Here is a 16653-nt window from a genome sequence, read left to right on the forward strand (position 1 = left end):
TTTCTAACTCTTTGCATCAGCCCAGCAGTCTCTTACTGAAAGGTGATTTCCCTACTGAATGACAATCAGGTTGTATCACTATTAATAGAACAGAAGAAGTACACATCTGCTCTACCCTCCCCTCTGCTGTCAAAGCTAAGCACCTAGGAGACAGCAAATGGTTCTGTTTACTAATGGAAAAGTACCTGGACAGACCTCAGTTGCCCTGAGAAGGCTGAATAGTGGACTGCAGGCACTTTCCGGATTAAAAAAAGGCTGGCTAGGAAGCAGGCAAAAAAAAAAAAACACAACCCAGAAACAAAAAACAGAGATACAGGAAAACTGTTATCTCTCGTCTTCCCTATGAATTTCAGCTGAAGTGAGCTTTCAAGATGGCTTTATTGTCTGAGGTAGCCCTTCCCATCAGAAGACTTGTGATGGATGAAATGTACAGTTTGTCCAGGCTCTGACCTTATAGAAGGACAAGAGTTTCCGGATTTGAGAAGCTGTCTTTCTGGGACTGAGAGCCTGCCTCTCTCCTGGTAACATACAAACCAAATTCATTGATAGAGCACCTCATTTTGTGTATTCAAGGAGACAGAAGCCATGAGGAAAAGTGTGGTATAATAACAATGGAATACAATTTGAAGATAAATATCTAGCCCTTTGATAACTCTTTAGGAGCACTGTTCAGAGCATATTATGAGTGAGATAATTTCATAGAGAAGGCTATTGAGGCAGCATTTTGCAATGCCTTTGCAGAAGGTTGTAAGTCAAGTCATGAAGGTGACATTAAAAAAAAAAAAAAAAAAAACAAAACCCAAGCATGAGAACTAGTGTTTGTTCTTTATTTTCTGAGAGCCAGTGATAGACAGATCATTGCCTGTGTCTGTGTAAACACTTAGTGAGCTTACAAATGTCTTTTGAATATAGTATACACAATGATTTGGTTTAAGGGCATTTTAAAGCTTTGTCAGCAGCCCTGACTAAAGGTTCTTTGACCTTCCTGGGGTAGGTAGGGCAACAAATAAAGAAGTTAAATTTAAAATGTCAGAAAACATTTAATGAGGATGTTATCCAGCACGTGCTTACGATGTCCTGTTTGGATGAAAAAGTTTGCATTCAATACATGGCCAGTCCCTTAGAGGACCCAGTCTAATGCCCCAAATGCCTCTTTTCATGAAAAGAGATTTGTGTAAATAATAAAAAGACATTGTACAGAAATTGCTGAGTTTTGCTAAAGAGTGAAAGAAAGTATAAGAATCCTTTATCTAAAGTGCTTCAAGTAATTACACCTCATGTATGCTTTATAAGTATATAGATTGCAATTTGACCAGCTTTTATTAATATAGTAAAAAAGCAATCTCATCTTTCTGAACATTAGTGTAACTCTGGGCAGTTCTATGCTGGGAAACCTCTCTAGTTTTCAGGCAAAATATGATTCAATGAGTTTTGAAGTACCTTTAAAGAGATCTGGTGGCACACTGTCTAGACTCTGCTTGACATACCTTGGTGCAGTGATAATCCTTGATTTTCTAATTGTTTTAAAATGTGAGTGGTGAATATTGCAATAGTCAGAATTTAAATTTGCTGAAATGTGAACTTTCCTTTGATGCTACACAGAAGCAGTTTACTCTCAGTCCTGTTGCAGTTGCCTTTATGGAGCCACAAAATGTCTGGCCAGGTTTGACTTCCTATAACCAGCCTAAGAAACACGTTTTGATTAAAAACTGCTTGGCATTGTATCTTGGAGTATTTAAATGCAGCATAAACTGCGTTCATATGTGGCTGCTATTTCTTAGGTACCGGATTTGGACACTGCACCTTTTGGCAGAGTGCAAGATAGAAAGGTTTTATTTCCTCATTGACTCTGTGATTTGCAGCCAAACTTTTGGGCCAGATGGCTTCTGTGAGAATTGCTTTTCACTATTTCTGATTGTTGGGTAAGAACCCTTAGACTTTCCAGAAGCCAAATATTACTTAATGCTTAAACATGTTAGAATATGGGAATGACTCCAGTCCATCCATGAACTTGTGCTTGCACTTTGAACAGATGCTTCAGTATCTTAAGCATGTTGCTGAGAAACCACATCTTGGAAATAGCTGGAATGGTGCCTGTGCATTCAGGGAATGTCTCCTTTTCTAAATGACATGTCTTGCACTGTGGAAACAATACTTACTACTGTTGTAGTCAGCTTAGTGCATCCCAAAACAAGTCCCTGTAGTTTAAGAGTGTAAGAGCTATTATTTCACCTATTTCCCGTGGGCAAAGTATACTTCACATTTACTATCATTTTTAAAGATAATCTGTTATTTTGTTCCTTAACAAGGGAGCAAAAAGGTGGAAATTATCGGAGTGACTAAATATCTCTTCTTGATCACTCATGTGAATGTTTATGTTAATTTTTCATTTCATTTTACACAAATAGTTTACGCTCCCAGAGGAAATTGTTTGCAGCTGTATTTTCAGTGTTTACTTTCGTTCAGTTTCTTATTTGTTACACACAGCTGTTGTAAGGTAAAGGTGAGAGAAGAATGAAAGGAGAACAAACTGAACTTTTGTAACGGTTTGGAGTAAGAGAAATACTTGTGGGAAAATCATAGGAATTACCAAAGTCTTCCCTTTTTCCCATTGGGCTGAGTGGCAGCTGTTCTGCCAGATTGACACGTCTTGAAAACAGTTGTATTTGAATAACTTCCCCGCTACTTATAAACCTTCCTGTGCAAAAATTGTGACCTGTGTTACAGTACTAGTTCCTTGTAGTATACTCTGATTTTTACGATTTTAAATGAGAGCTGAATCAGAGTTTAGTGAGAATATTACAATGCTCTTCATCAGACTGTTGAGGATGAGAGTTGTTGCTATCAGGGATTACATCACTATTTTAGGTAAATTCTTTCAGGTATTCTGCTTATTAGGAGAGTGAGTCTTTTTAGAAGAATACAATAAAATAACTCTTCATAAACCGTGGTGGATTGGCAGACTACTGCATTTCTACATGTAAGAAGAAAAGAATACTCACTTTGTTCATGCTGAAAATCTCCTCGGTTACTTTTACCTGTATGCCTAGAAAACATTTGTGCTTCTGTGTCTTTTTTCAGAATCAATTGTGTGACATTTCAGATAATGCATTTTAGTTGCTTGTTTTTGGGTATGCAGGTCAGTCTTTCATAGTTTTTCATGGTTTTTTCTTTTTTTCTTTACCAGCCTTAGATACTAGTTAAACTTTCAGTGGACTAGAATGAATAATCGATAATGCACGATTGTGAATACTTGTTATTGATGTTGGAAGGCAGAGAAAAGTATTTGAGATCAACAAAATTCCAATTTGTGGGAAGAAAGGGGGAGAGAGCAGGAGGAAGGGAAAAAGAAAACAGAGGTTTCTCTTATGAGTAACAAACATTAAAAAAATATAATCATGTAATCTGTCTTAATGAACTGAAGTTTCTTTCCTTAATTTGCAGTGACTTTTTGCTGTATATAATAAGACTGCAAGTCTTTTCCTGGTATATGCAAATACACATAAATGCTGGTTTTAATTTCGATGTGATTTTAATAAAGTGAAAACAAAATCCAACCTGAGAACAATACTGGAGTCTGACATCCCTGGAGGGGTGGATTCCATGGGCTAAAAGCAGATTTTGAGAAGCAATATGATCAAAGTGAGTGAGGTACCTCAAAGCAATTGGATGTTTCTAACCCTCGGAACCCAAACATCTGGCCCTCATTGTGTTTATTTATTAGAGTGAAATCAGTGATGCCTAGGAGAGTTCCAGGAATGCTTAACACGTTTCAGAATCTGAACGTTCAATGTCATTTATCCTTAAGGTACTGAAAGAGTAATGAAAAAATCAGTGCACTATGTGGAACTATGCTTCTTTAATACATTCTACACTTAAAGATGTTAATTCTTGCTGAATTCCTGTCAGCAGGTGTAAAAACAGGTATTTCAGATAGCAATAGAAACACCTCTACAGCTATTTGAACTGTAAAGTTGAGCTTTGGTGTATTTCCTGCTTAATGAAGTAACATTCTTGTGAGATGGGTAATTGTTGCAGTAGGGCTCTCTCTGTTCAAAGAGATTGCTCTCTTCCTGCGTTCAACTTGGTGATCCTCAGCTTCCTGAAGTCTAAGATGTTACTTTTCTTGTGTGAGATGTGATCTTGATGAGCGTAATTGTTCCATGTTACCTAGCACTGATTATTAGTAACAGGCCCTGCATTACAAGTATGCTCTGCATGATCCCTACTGAAGTTAATGAGGTGGTAGGCAGTTTGTTGAGTAATGCACACAGTTAAATAGAGTGACTGATCTTGCTTACAGGGAGATTAAAGGTTGAATTTCCTTTTCATTTGTTGGAAGCAAAGCATGGAAGAGGTAGTGGTCATATTGCTGCTGTTGTAATGAAAGCTACAGCTCTGCATGTTAATGCCTGGACAATGTATTCAGCTGTAGCACCATACACAAACTAAATTAGGTAATGTGTGCAATTTCTTACCAGTGCTCTGGTTTACATAGTGAATAAAGAGTGGGTGTAAGAGATTTTTAAAGATCTGTGAGTTGTAGTCTGCATTCACATTAAAATATCATTATCAGATCAGCTGAAGATATATAAGCATGTGTACATATGTATATGTACAGGTATGTAGGTGATGAAGTATATGAAATAAATGTCTTATTCTAAGCATACTGCATTCCAGCTACGCTTTGAATTCATATTAAGCTGTAGATGAAATGGCATACTCATTTCTGTCTTCCTGCTCTTTCTCAGTACTTCTAGGCACCCACAGTAACTGAATGCTTGAAACAAACATTGGAACTATTTATTCAGCTAAATTGTGTCCACAATTAAGGTTTTTCTACAGAATACTTCAAATTGAATATTAGAAAATGAGGACTCATCGGCATTTACATAAACAAATAATATTCCTTTGACAGGAGGTCGGGGTCAATCCCTTTATGGAGTTTAGATTGAAAGCAGTTGAGACTAGTCTCAGAAGAAAAAAGAGAAGTTTGAAGTACATTTCAAGAAAATTAACTTCATTCTTTTTTTAATTTGAGTTGGTGCATTTTTTGAGAGTTTTGCTGATGCCACAAGTCATTTCCAATGACTTCTTATGGCATGAGAAGCCTTGTTTCATTACATGGCTAAAGAGTCAATGCTGCTTTCACTTTGATTCAGGAGCAGGGAATGGTTTTGGTTGGGAGGGACCTCAGAGATCATCTAGTTATGACCTGCTGCTAATTGCTTGCTGTAGTAATACATGTTTGTGAATTCTGAGCTGGATCATTGCAGTTTACCATGGCTTTTGGAATTTCACTGAAGATGAAAACAATGTGTTCTTTTCTTTGGCAAGTAAAACTACTGTATATTCCAGTGCTGTATGCATTTTAGATTATGTCGACACTTGGAATCATTTTTCCAAGGGGTAATCTGCCACATCTCCTCAACAGTCCAAATTTTCTGGAACTGGGAGACTTGCCATGGTGGAATGCTTGGCTTCTGCAGAAGTGACCATCATGGGAATGTGCAAAGGGGATTTTTCCTCCTCTTCCTGGCCTGCCCATAACAACCTCAAAAACAAAAAAGGACATCTGGTCACAGCTAAGTATTAAAAAAAAAAAAAAAAAAAAAAAAAAAAAGTACAGAAACCTGTGCTTAAATGACCTGTAAAGGATCTATAATGAGTAAACATGTACTTTCAGGATCAAAATGTGGATTGTAGAACGTGTAAAGAGACTGGATAACAAAACAGCTATAAAAAAAAAACTAATTTGGTTTTCTTACCATCTGCCCCTTGTTTAATTCTGGCAATCATCACATACTCTATATTTCCATTTCGGTGCATTATTTAATGATAAAGGGAGTCTGGTGAAAGAGAAGAAGACAGTTTCACTTGGAAAGCAATCAGAGATTTCTGTAAACATCTGGTTCTGTTTAAGACAGTTTTTACAGCATTTAAGTAAAAGGCTATTAGAAGGTAGCAAAATGAACACTGAGTGTTCTCACTATGTAAGCAATGCATTTTTCCCTCCTGGGAGTTTGTGTACCATTGAACTTGGGTCAGGCTTGTAGATAAATTTCACACAGATGACCTTGCATCATCTCGTGTAAATGAAAGAGACGTGTAAGAACAACAGTTCTTACAGGCATTAAAAACCTCTCTAAAAAGAAGTTCAAAAGATGATAAAGCCCAACTGGATACACTTCAACCAGCTGGATTTCAGTGATTGAATGAACACAGTTTAATTTGTAGTTAGAGATGAAAAGAGTAGCGAATGAAAATGGAAACAATGGAAAATTCATGGCACAGTGCTCTAGTCTTTTCTCATTTGGACAGGACTCAGTAGATAACTTGGGAATTTGCCTTTGTCTTTGATATTCATATATTAAGTGATAGATATGCTCTATTGATAACACCAAAGAGTATGTTTTTAGCACAATTCATTATTAGTACCATGTTTTTATTGCCTTTAAATATTTCAATCAGATATTTTGTGCACTAAAAAAAAAATTCTCCCGAAGATATAAGTAGGATTAATTGCACATATGCAAGTAAATGTGTATGATTTAGAGATTATATCATTTAATCCTAAATGAAGGTCCAGCTTGCAGATGTGCAGTTTCATCAGCATCAATACTTCAGGAATAACCAGATGCTTCCTATTTAGCTAGCTTGAAGATGTAGCACTGTGGTATTGCTGTCAACAGTCTCAGCCGTTGGCCATATTTTCTTAGCACTTTGTCTTCTAATTTAATTGAAGTTTTCTTTCATTTTAATTGGACTCTGAAGTGCCAAATCAGGATTTTATCACACAGTTCAGTAGCAAACAACAAGGGAACTACTGCAGTATGTGTTAGAAATGAATTGAGCTCAAAGTAAAAAGGGAAAAACAAAAGCCTCAAAACATAGATACAACTGTCTTCTCTTTACAAGAGCATTGAGTTTCTTCTGTGTCTTTACATAGGAGAGGTAACACTATCTTAGACTATGTAGAAATGTACACTTGTTCTGGAGGCAGGAAATTTCACTCGCGCCACCTGTTAGATTTGTTGTGTGTATGTTTGTAGCAGAATCAAAGAAAACAGAAAAAGGAGGGCTGAAAATGAACTGCTCCTTCCTGCACTAGCACTGTTCTTGTATTACCACAGGCTGTGGGACAGCGTCTGTGTCAAGAATGCTACTCTTAGACTTGAGCCTAGCTTTGCCCAGGGCTCTGTTTTGAACCTGAGGTTGGTGACAGAAACAGGCAGCGTTTCACATACAATTTTGTGTTAGACATGCAGTGTTGTGATTGTTCAGAAGCCTAAGAGGGACAGTTACCTGTCTTATGAATGGGGGATGAAGGCTCAGAAGTGATGTAGCATTGCCATCTCTTATGAAGAGAGTCTTGGACTATGGACCAGTTAACAGGGGTTGACTTATTTTCACACTGCTTAAGTTCTGGCAAAATAACTTGTCTAAGCTATACCATACTTGCCTGGTATACTCATGGAGTCTGATGGAGCATTTATGTGGCCCTTTGTGGGTATGTCCTTTCTTGGTGTTCTCTTTGAAGGGCTCAAAGTCTCAAAGGCATTTGCTGTGGCAGGTCTATACTGCCATCCCTCCTGCCTGCCTTTGTGACGAGGTAACTGTTTCTGCCTCTTCCCAGTGTTTCTGAAGTACACTGTCACATCAGTGTGATTTCCTCTTCTTAGAAGGAAAGATTACGTTAGAAGAAGCCACCAAATAGACATGCCTGAGTGCTATTTGCTGACAACTTAGAACCATTGCATATTCTAAGAAAGATTTTGTGCTAAACTGATATTTGAACTTTTACCAGTATGAGCACAGGGACTTGAGATGGCCCAAGCAATGTTCCCTGGGACCTGTTATTTCACATTTTTGGGTGCTCACATTCATTTCTTTCTCCCCCCTCCCCCTCCAGGAAATAAAGTATAGGGCTGAATCAGGAGATGACTGACCAGAAAGGAATTTGAAGCATAAAGGAGCACTCTGGACAGATTACATTTTTGTTGGATTTTAATGCTTACCATGTGGGAAGCCTGACAATTTAAAAAAAAAATTGACCGTTTACTTAGGCAAGGAGAAGGAAATGCAAGGAATATAAATTATGATACTTTGGAACTGCAAGACATGCAGTTGCCCAACATTTCTTGTACTGGTGTAGTAGTATTTATAAGTTTTTCATAAGAGACAGAAGGGATTTAAAAGACCACAGAGGAATTCCAAATTCCTAACTAATATTATTTCAAGTAAATATGAGGATAATTTTGCAATTTAAAGGCACAGTAAACTTTTCTTTTAAACTGTATTTTTCTTCTTTAACTGTGATGGGGCTGATCTTGAATTTAATGCTGCGAGAACTGTGATGACCAAGCACACTCCAATGGCTTTTTTATTTCCTCATTGTAATAATAAGTTTAGCCAGAGAAAAACTGCATTTGAGCGCCAGGTATCAAGCAATGCTGTGGAAGAAGATTAAGGGAATGCAACATACGCAGTGAATTTTGCCACCATTAAGGTACTCTGTAGATATCTTCAAAACAAACTGGTTGGGCAAAGGGATTACACAGTAGGTAATACATGAGAAACTGAGTATTTGCCTTATGATGATATTCTCCATTGCCTACTGCTTGCAGATAGATGGTACTGTCACAGTAGTCTTTTCCAAAAAAAGAAATGTTGAACAGGTAAAGCTAGGAATGCTTTTTTATTTCTAGTTGTCTGGATCCATAGTGACAGGTAAGTTATCTCCCCAGGAAAATACACAAAAAACAATGTCTCTCATTTTCATAACTCTGGTTTTGTAGAGATAACTACCTAACCTATAAGAACACAGATGGCTCTTGAGCTCAACCACAGTGATAACCCTGTTGCAGTTACAACTTCATTATCTGTGTTTGGCTCTCAGTAAAGGAAAAGACCAGCATCTGTCCTCCTGGATGTACTGTGAAATTTATTCTTGATTACATGCACTCTAGAGTTTATTACTTGTAACGGATATTAAAGAAGCTAATTAACACTTTCAAGCGGTTTTTAAAATGTGTTATGTTGATACACCTTTGGCCTGCTTTATACATCAGTGTAAATATATCAATTTTAAAAAACTTCAACAGCATAGAGAATAACCCATGGCAGCAGTTATTGCATCAGAACACATTTTTTATTTAGAAGACTTTCTTCAAGTAATTATTAATAGTTTCATTTAATGTGTTAAAAGGAGTAAGGTATCGTGCATGGTTGAGTTTGAGCAAGGAAAATGGATCTGTCTTGTCTAGCATTCATGGCTTCCGGATCATTACGTGAACAGGCAAATAAATAGAAAAGTGTTCATCTTCTATTTAAGTCTGTTCCTCATCAGACTCTAAATGGTTCTTTTCAGCTTTTCCCTGCAGATCATATATACCTCGAAGTTTTAACAATTCAAGACACAATGTTTTGAAATTAAAGTATACCAGAAATATTTTGAAAGTTCATGAATACGGTTTGTCAGTAGCTGGTATTGTTCTCAGATTTTTGTGTTTGGGAGATAGGTTTGTCTTTTGAATTTTGGAAGCTTTTGAAAACTGACCTCTAAGTCTGTGCAGTCTCCTTTAAATGTGTTAAAGAATTTGGGCTATGAACCTCAAGGTTGTGCTGAAGAACAAGGAGAGTGAAAGTCTTAAACTTCTTGAGATGGTTAGGAAGCTCAGCCCACATGGCAGTGAACTTGGAAGCCTCACCTCTGTAGCTGTGCTGAAGCACTCACCAGAAAGCTTTGCTGTACCCAGCAGACTGATGTGGTTCTATGCAGGATGTAGAAACTCAGATTTTGATTTGCCACAAATCTGAAAATCACTCTAATCATGATTAGAGAAAATCACAAAGTTTTCAGCTTTTTGTTAGGACTTTAAGACTATTTGCTGAAAATTGCTGAATTCACTAGGATGACTGAGAAATCTGTGACCCTTCTTTCCTCTCTCCACCCAAGGGTGCCCCATATTATACCAGATGTACATGAACTGCTTTCTGTCACGATTAGGTTGCGATTTTGCAATACTTGCACTCACACTCGTTCTGCACCTCTGTGTTTTAAGTCCTTAATATTAAATGTCTCAGGAATAGTTTTCAATTCTCCTCTGTTCCCTGAGGGTCCTCTTATTTGAAGGCAGATGGAGTAAATCTTTGTTTTTTTTGTAGTACAAGATGAGGATATATTTCACAGCACTGTACAGGCTTTAGTCAGAGACAGAGAGTCCTGATAAGCTAAATAATTTTCTGAATAACTGTAACTCATTCTTTTTTTTTTGAGTTTGACTGCCAAACATAAAGTCTTGGTCCTATAAAAACTTCATGTATGCCTTCAGCCATGAAGTATTTGCAATGCAATAGCCTTGCTTTCAGCAGCCAGCCTTTGATGACAGAGAAGGAGAATAGTATTTTCTCTATTTGAGTCAAAGCCCACAAGATTCTGTAGGAGCCACAAGAGAAGCTTTGATTTCATTTATTTATGGATGGATGGATGAGTGGATTAATTGATTGGTGCTCTCAGCTTGAAACTGCTTGAACTTTATTATAGTTCTATTATTTGAAACAATGGCTAATCATTCATCAAAACTTGCTGCAACAAGTTTTGTATAGCTTCTAAAAATATTTTTTACATTTTAACCAGTTTCTAATCTAATTTCTACATCCTGTTTTCTTGCGAAACTTATCTGCTTCAGTGAAATTGTTCAAGAGAATCCCATAATCATTAACTGTCTGTCTGCATTTCCGTGATGACTCTTCTTTCCTAGAAATGGAATGAAAGCTGCAAAATTAATTAGTTGCTGAGAGCTTCCCTTTTTTTTTTTTTTTTTTTTTTTGGCTACAGAAATGTGTATAGAAACATAAACATTAGTGCTGGTATGTGCCACACAGGAAAGAAAGCAGCAACATCAGCATGTTGCTCATTTATCCCTGACTTCCTTGATACTTGCTTTTATTTCTGCTCCCCAAATGGAATGGAACCGACTTCAAAATTACGTCTTACTGATACAGCATGGCATTGGTATCACACTGCCATATCATGGGTGATATCTGATAATGATAATAGCAAATACAAATAGCAGATAATGTTGCTAAGCAGCTGTAACTACAACTCTTATGAGCCAGCCTCCAATTCTATTTCAAAAAAGGCAAAGTGTTACCTTCTTAGAGAAGTACTCATAAGTAGAGAATACTGTTCAGAGCCAAAAAAACCACGGAGAGTTTATTTTCACATAATTACCACTCATTTCTTTCTTTCATCTAGTTCTTTACTCCTTTCCGCCGACTGACCTATGCTCTTGTTTCTGGTTCAGATGTTGGAAATTCAACATGTGGAAATGTTGAGCTACTAAATTCACAGGAAATTCCTCTCTTTGTTACCTTTTCATAAAACTAATAAAGATCAAGTGTTATAAAATTTTGCTTCTAATCACAGAAATACCCGTTTACATTCACATACCATAAAGAAAAAAGATAGTGCCTGCTCCTTTTAACAAAGATTATGATCGTCATATTACTATTGGTTCATGCAAGACTTTTTTTGTTAAGAGAAGAAAGGTTCTGTTATTTCTTACAACTGACATAAGAATATTAGATTCTGAACAGAAACTAAAATAAATTTAATGTAATTTAATATACAAAAGGTCACTCAGTTTCTGTTTATGGAATAATTGAAGCAAATAAGATGTGGCTATGCTTTGGTTCTCATTTAAAATGTTTGTGTGCTAAGTAATGACATTAAGTAAAATCAGACTTTTTTGCAAGGTATTTTTTATATTAACCCTTAACAATGCTATAACTGTAATAGTCTAATGTAAACATAATGTCAATCAATAAAATAAAAATACTGAGTATACTGTGAAGTATACTTGACTAATATTTACAAGTGAACTTTAAGAATTATCTACTTTGAAATTATTTTTGGCTGTGATCTGTTTCTTACCTCTATTTTGTATCCAAAGAGGCAGAAGCAAAAAAATAAAAATAAAAGAACTGCTAAGGCTTTGTTTTGACTTGAAGGCACATGAAACAAATGTACATAAAGAGCGTTTAACAGGTATATCTCATTGACTTTTTTTTACTGTGCAAATAACTGATTTTTTCCTGTAACAATTTCCACTTACATTGATGAATAAATCAAACAACAGGCATTTGACTGGAGCCTCTGTCCAAAAGCTTACCAATAAAGGATAGATTTTGAAAACTTGCATATTTCCCAAAGAATATATTGGGAATTACATAAAATTTATAAATAAGAATGGGCCTTATCATTCTTGTTTCTGAAACTGTCCTCAATGTATGGGAATATAAATTGTAAATGCATCAAATGTCAGTTGAGTCAGTTTTAACAAATGAAGCCTTACGGAGTTTGAAATAGCAATTACTTGGTTTTCCAGTTGACTAGTCTGTCCGTTCAAGAGTAAACAGAAACAAAGGTGTTATTAAAAGGGAATAATTTAGACAAAGCTAACAATGTTGGATACATCTATTTTTCACTTCATAAACTCCAAGTTGGCATATTTTAACAGGAAATTTCTGTGTTATTCTAGTTACAGTGAGTTTAAAATTAACTGTTGCTAAAACAAACTCTCCTAAAAAAGAAAAAAATAAATGCATTTGTTCCATGCTGATGTATGAGCTATTATTTATATAACTAGTCTCAGTAGGGTTTACTTGTTACCACATAGGCAGTTTTCTCTTGGATGTAGTCGCAGCATTGGACTTATGGCCTGTATTTTCTCCTAGCAATGTTTTTATACATTTACTGATAATCTGAGGTGAAAGAGCAGGGCTGGATTTGCAGGGTTTTGCCACCTCCACAGAACTGGATACACCTGGGAAGATGGCAAATATTAAAAATAGGACCTGGAATTCTTTGCCTTTATCTTGTAATTGATACAGACAAAATGATCGTTGCTTTTCTTGAGTGCACCTTCTATCTTTGTAGATGCCTTGAAGAGTCTGTCTTGGTAATGCAAGTTCTCCCTTCAGGCATAAAACTAGATGATTTTCCCAGGCTTGTTTTCTGAAAAAATAGTATCTTAGCAAAAAGAAGGCTGGTTGAAGAAATTTTAGATTGTTCCTGTTTTCCACTGGATCATCTTTTCAGAGCTAGAAAAAAGTATGCAGTGTTACTACTCTGGAATGGAATTGTTTTGGTATTCATATTATCAAGTTTTTTTAAACTGTTTTCACTCAGAGCTGAAGTTACTTAAATATTACTTGAAGTCAGAAGTTTCCAGAAATATCACCAAAGACTGTGTGCTTTTCTGGATGTAGATACTTCACAGGTCAAAACAAGCTAGAGTAGTTTCTATGGCCAAGACAAGGCACTGATCTATTTGTTTCTAAGTGTAAGTTTGTTCTGTTTGTTCTTTCGACAACTTTTGATACAGGTCAGTGATTCCATTAATGTCACCTGATAAGCATGGCCTTTATAAATTAATGATCACATGCCCTTGGAAACCAAGTGCTTGTTTAATTTAAAACAGAAGTTCTTATTTCTTGGGGTTGGTTCCATCAATCTGGAAGCAGTCAACTACATATTATCTTTATGCCACAGCTGTTCCTGAGTACATCCTGGAAAATATTTAAGTCCTGTGTTAATTGTTGGTATGACATTCAAACATTTTATTGTGCCTTTTGGAGTGGAAATGTTTAGTATATTCTTCCAAATACAGATAAAAGACAACAAACACATGAGGAACAAGAGCATTAGAGTTGTCTTCAGAATAGCTCTGCTAGTGCATTCAGTAGTGAAACTGCCCCCTTTTTCCTTATTCTTATTTTATCGCAGGTACTGATTGAATTGGAAAGATATTACTATCTAAGCAAATGTAAATATCATTTTTTCTCCATTTTTTCCTCATTATTTAAAACATACTTTTATGTGCTTGTGCTTCACCTTTTCAGAAGAATTAGTAGCTTTGCTAAACTACCAAAGTGTGTCTGCTACTGCTTGAGGTGTGCTTGCATCTTGCAGAACTTCTTTGCTTAACTTAATATGTGATTTCATTTTCAAATCTAAAACTTCAATTTCTTAGTGACTAAGGGGAATTGATTTTCCTTAGCCTTAAATTTTCCTTTTGCGTAAAGAGAAAGTTAAGCCATATAACAGGCTGGGAAGCAAAGTTAATGTTTTTAGCAAGAAAACTTTGACACCGATTTTTCCCCTCATCAAACAGAAACCAAGTGAGATTTTTAGGTCTATTTTGTGTGGCTGTGCAGTGTACAAGGCACTGCCTCAAACCCAAGGAACTGGTTGATTTGGACTCAATTTACGTAAGAATCGGATTTGAATGTTTGCAACCAACTGTAAGGATTGTTGAACTTGGTAGGGGTCGTGTGTACATGGTATGAGTGGAACATAAGGTTGAGTGCTATTGAATGCCCTGAGCTTACTCTGAAGTGAGATTGCTCTAGGACACTCAGCATCTGTCAGTTGGATTCTTAGTCTGTTACAAGTAAGCATAAAGAATGGTCATTAGAAGAATACTTCAACTAAACAATTGCCAGGAACTGATAAAACACAAAACAAAAAGCATATAGGCATGAATCCCATCCTGACCTATTCAGGATGTGGTGGTGCTAACTTAATCTTCCCTGAAGTGCAAGCTTTTGAGTTTAGGTTTGGTTTTTTTTACTGGTTAGTGAAGGGACAAGGAATATTTATCTTGGTTCTGACTTGCAATGAAGTATTTGAGGACATCAAAAATATTTTTGTAGAGACAGTCCTCCATTTTTTCTTTTTTTTTTTTTTAAAGTTATTTTTCTCTTTCCAGGGTTTTTACAACTGGTAAGATACAGGGTATAATATAATTCCTATTGTTTATGTCTTCTGCTCAGTATGATTTAATCAAAAGGAAGTAGTGATATGCAGCTAGATTAATCTGTTGGCTTTTTCTGTCTGCGTTGTTCAGTATTCTTCAGACAATGCTAAAATTTTCTTTAATCACATTCATTTTGCTGATTGTTTGTGAGAAATGGGCATCGTATGAGCTGAAGGTGCTCACACGCTTTCAAACTTGAAGATTTAAGTAATATTCTATATTTACAGGCTCTTTTAAAGATAATAATCCCAAGCAGATCTGAGAATAGAACAAACTTGAGAATAAAATGATGGCTCCCATGTTTTCTAGGTTAGCCTCCTATTTACATAAGGGACCTTCTATGCCTTTATGCTATCTGTATTTATGCTTACCTATGCTTGACAGTACTTTATGAAAAACTTGAACAGTACTTGAGTTAGTCTCATGGCATAAACCTACTCTGTGAGTAAAGCAGTGAGTGAAACAGGCAGGATAAAAAGGGATGCAAAACCAAGCATGTACCGCTCTCTCCAAGTGCTGAACCTGGCTGCACGTTAGACAACATCAAGTCTCGTATCAGAGAAATGAGAGGCAAAATATTTCTTCTTATGAAGCAGCTTGGTCCTTACTACAGTTATGGTCCTCATCACAACTAACCTTGTGAGGTGCACACATTTCTTAGATCTCACTGAAGCTGAGCTCTGAATACCTTGTACAATAGGGCACTGCGAAGATGCTTTAAAACTGCACAACTGAGTTCAGAATACAGTTCTTAAAGCAATTTCCTCAGTAAAGCGTTGATGAGACAATAGGTCCATTTATGGGGCTACAGAAATGAGCAAGTGATCACATTATATTTAACAAATCCCTTGACACTCTGTTAAAAGGCCCTATGTTTAGTTGAAGTCTTGGCATGAATATACTACCAGAGGTTTAATGACCTTTTGCTTTTTTAGGTGTTTTTTATTTAAACTAATGAAAATGAGCTCAATTTAAAAGGCTTTTAAATGCTCATTAAAAATTAAATCAGCTGTTCATTTTCCCCAGGTGGCCTTGTTCTAAGAGCAGTAATTCGGAGAGAGTCAAACAAGCAGTCTTTTAATGTGGCTGTATCTTGGCATATGAGGGCTTTGTAAAATCTGTTAATCACCAAACTTTCAAATTCTGTACAAAATGTCTCTGCCAACACAAACCTTCTCCCCTTCATTTGTGCATCCTGCTTATGAAAAATGTGGAAGAAATTCAAACTTGTTGCTAAGGATTCCTTGTGGTATGTACAGCAGAAATGTAAACAGTGGGGGTGTTGTATGAGCAAACAAAATACTCGCTTATCATCACAATAATAGCAATAAACTGAAATGTTAGCTTAGGAGGTCTCATTTTATTTATTGTTTGCTCTGGAGTTGATGAAGTTTCAGAAGCATTTACAGTACAAATCAGAATCAACAATTCAGTCAGTGGATTATCAGGCTATATTCATTATGGTTGCTGAGAGCACTGGCCTGGGATTTAAATTGTTAAAAATTATTTAAAATGTTAAGATAACAAAACTCTCAATCTTATCAACTATTATTTGGTGGAAAGGCAGACTTGCTGCTTGAACACCAAGATTGTTTTACAAACTTTTAGTGTGCTTTCAAGTTATGAAATTTCACTTCATGATAGAGTACTTCCTCATCCTGAAAGCTTAACTAGTAACAGAGATGCTTGAACATAGCAGAGTTCATATTGACATTTAGAAAAGATAAAGCAATGCATTTTTGAGAGTGTTTAGACAAAAGAAGAAAGGAAACAGTGTTATACCATGCAAAGCCCTGAGTTCCACCACAGATAACACTTCCCTTGTTTT

Source organism: Lagopus leucura, unplaced genomic scaffold (genome assembly GCF_019238085.1).
Source record: "Lagopus leucura isolate 7727_CA_CO unplaced genomic scaffold, USGS_WTPT01 Super-Scaffold_739, whole genome shotgun sequence".
NCBI classification, from domain to species: domain Eukaryota; kingdom Metazoa; phylum Chordata; class Aves; order Galliformes; family Phasianidae; genus Lagopus; species Lagopus leucura.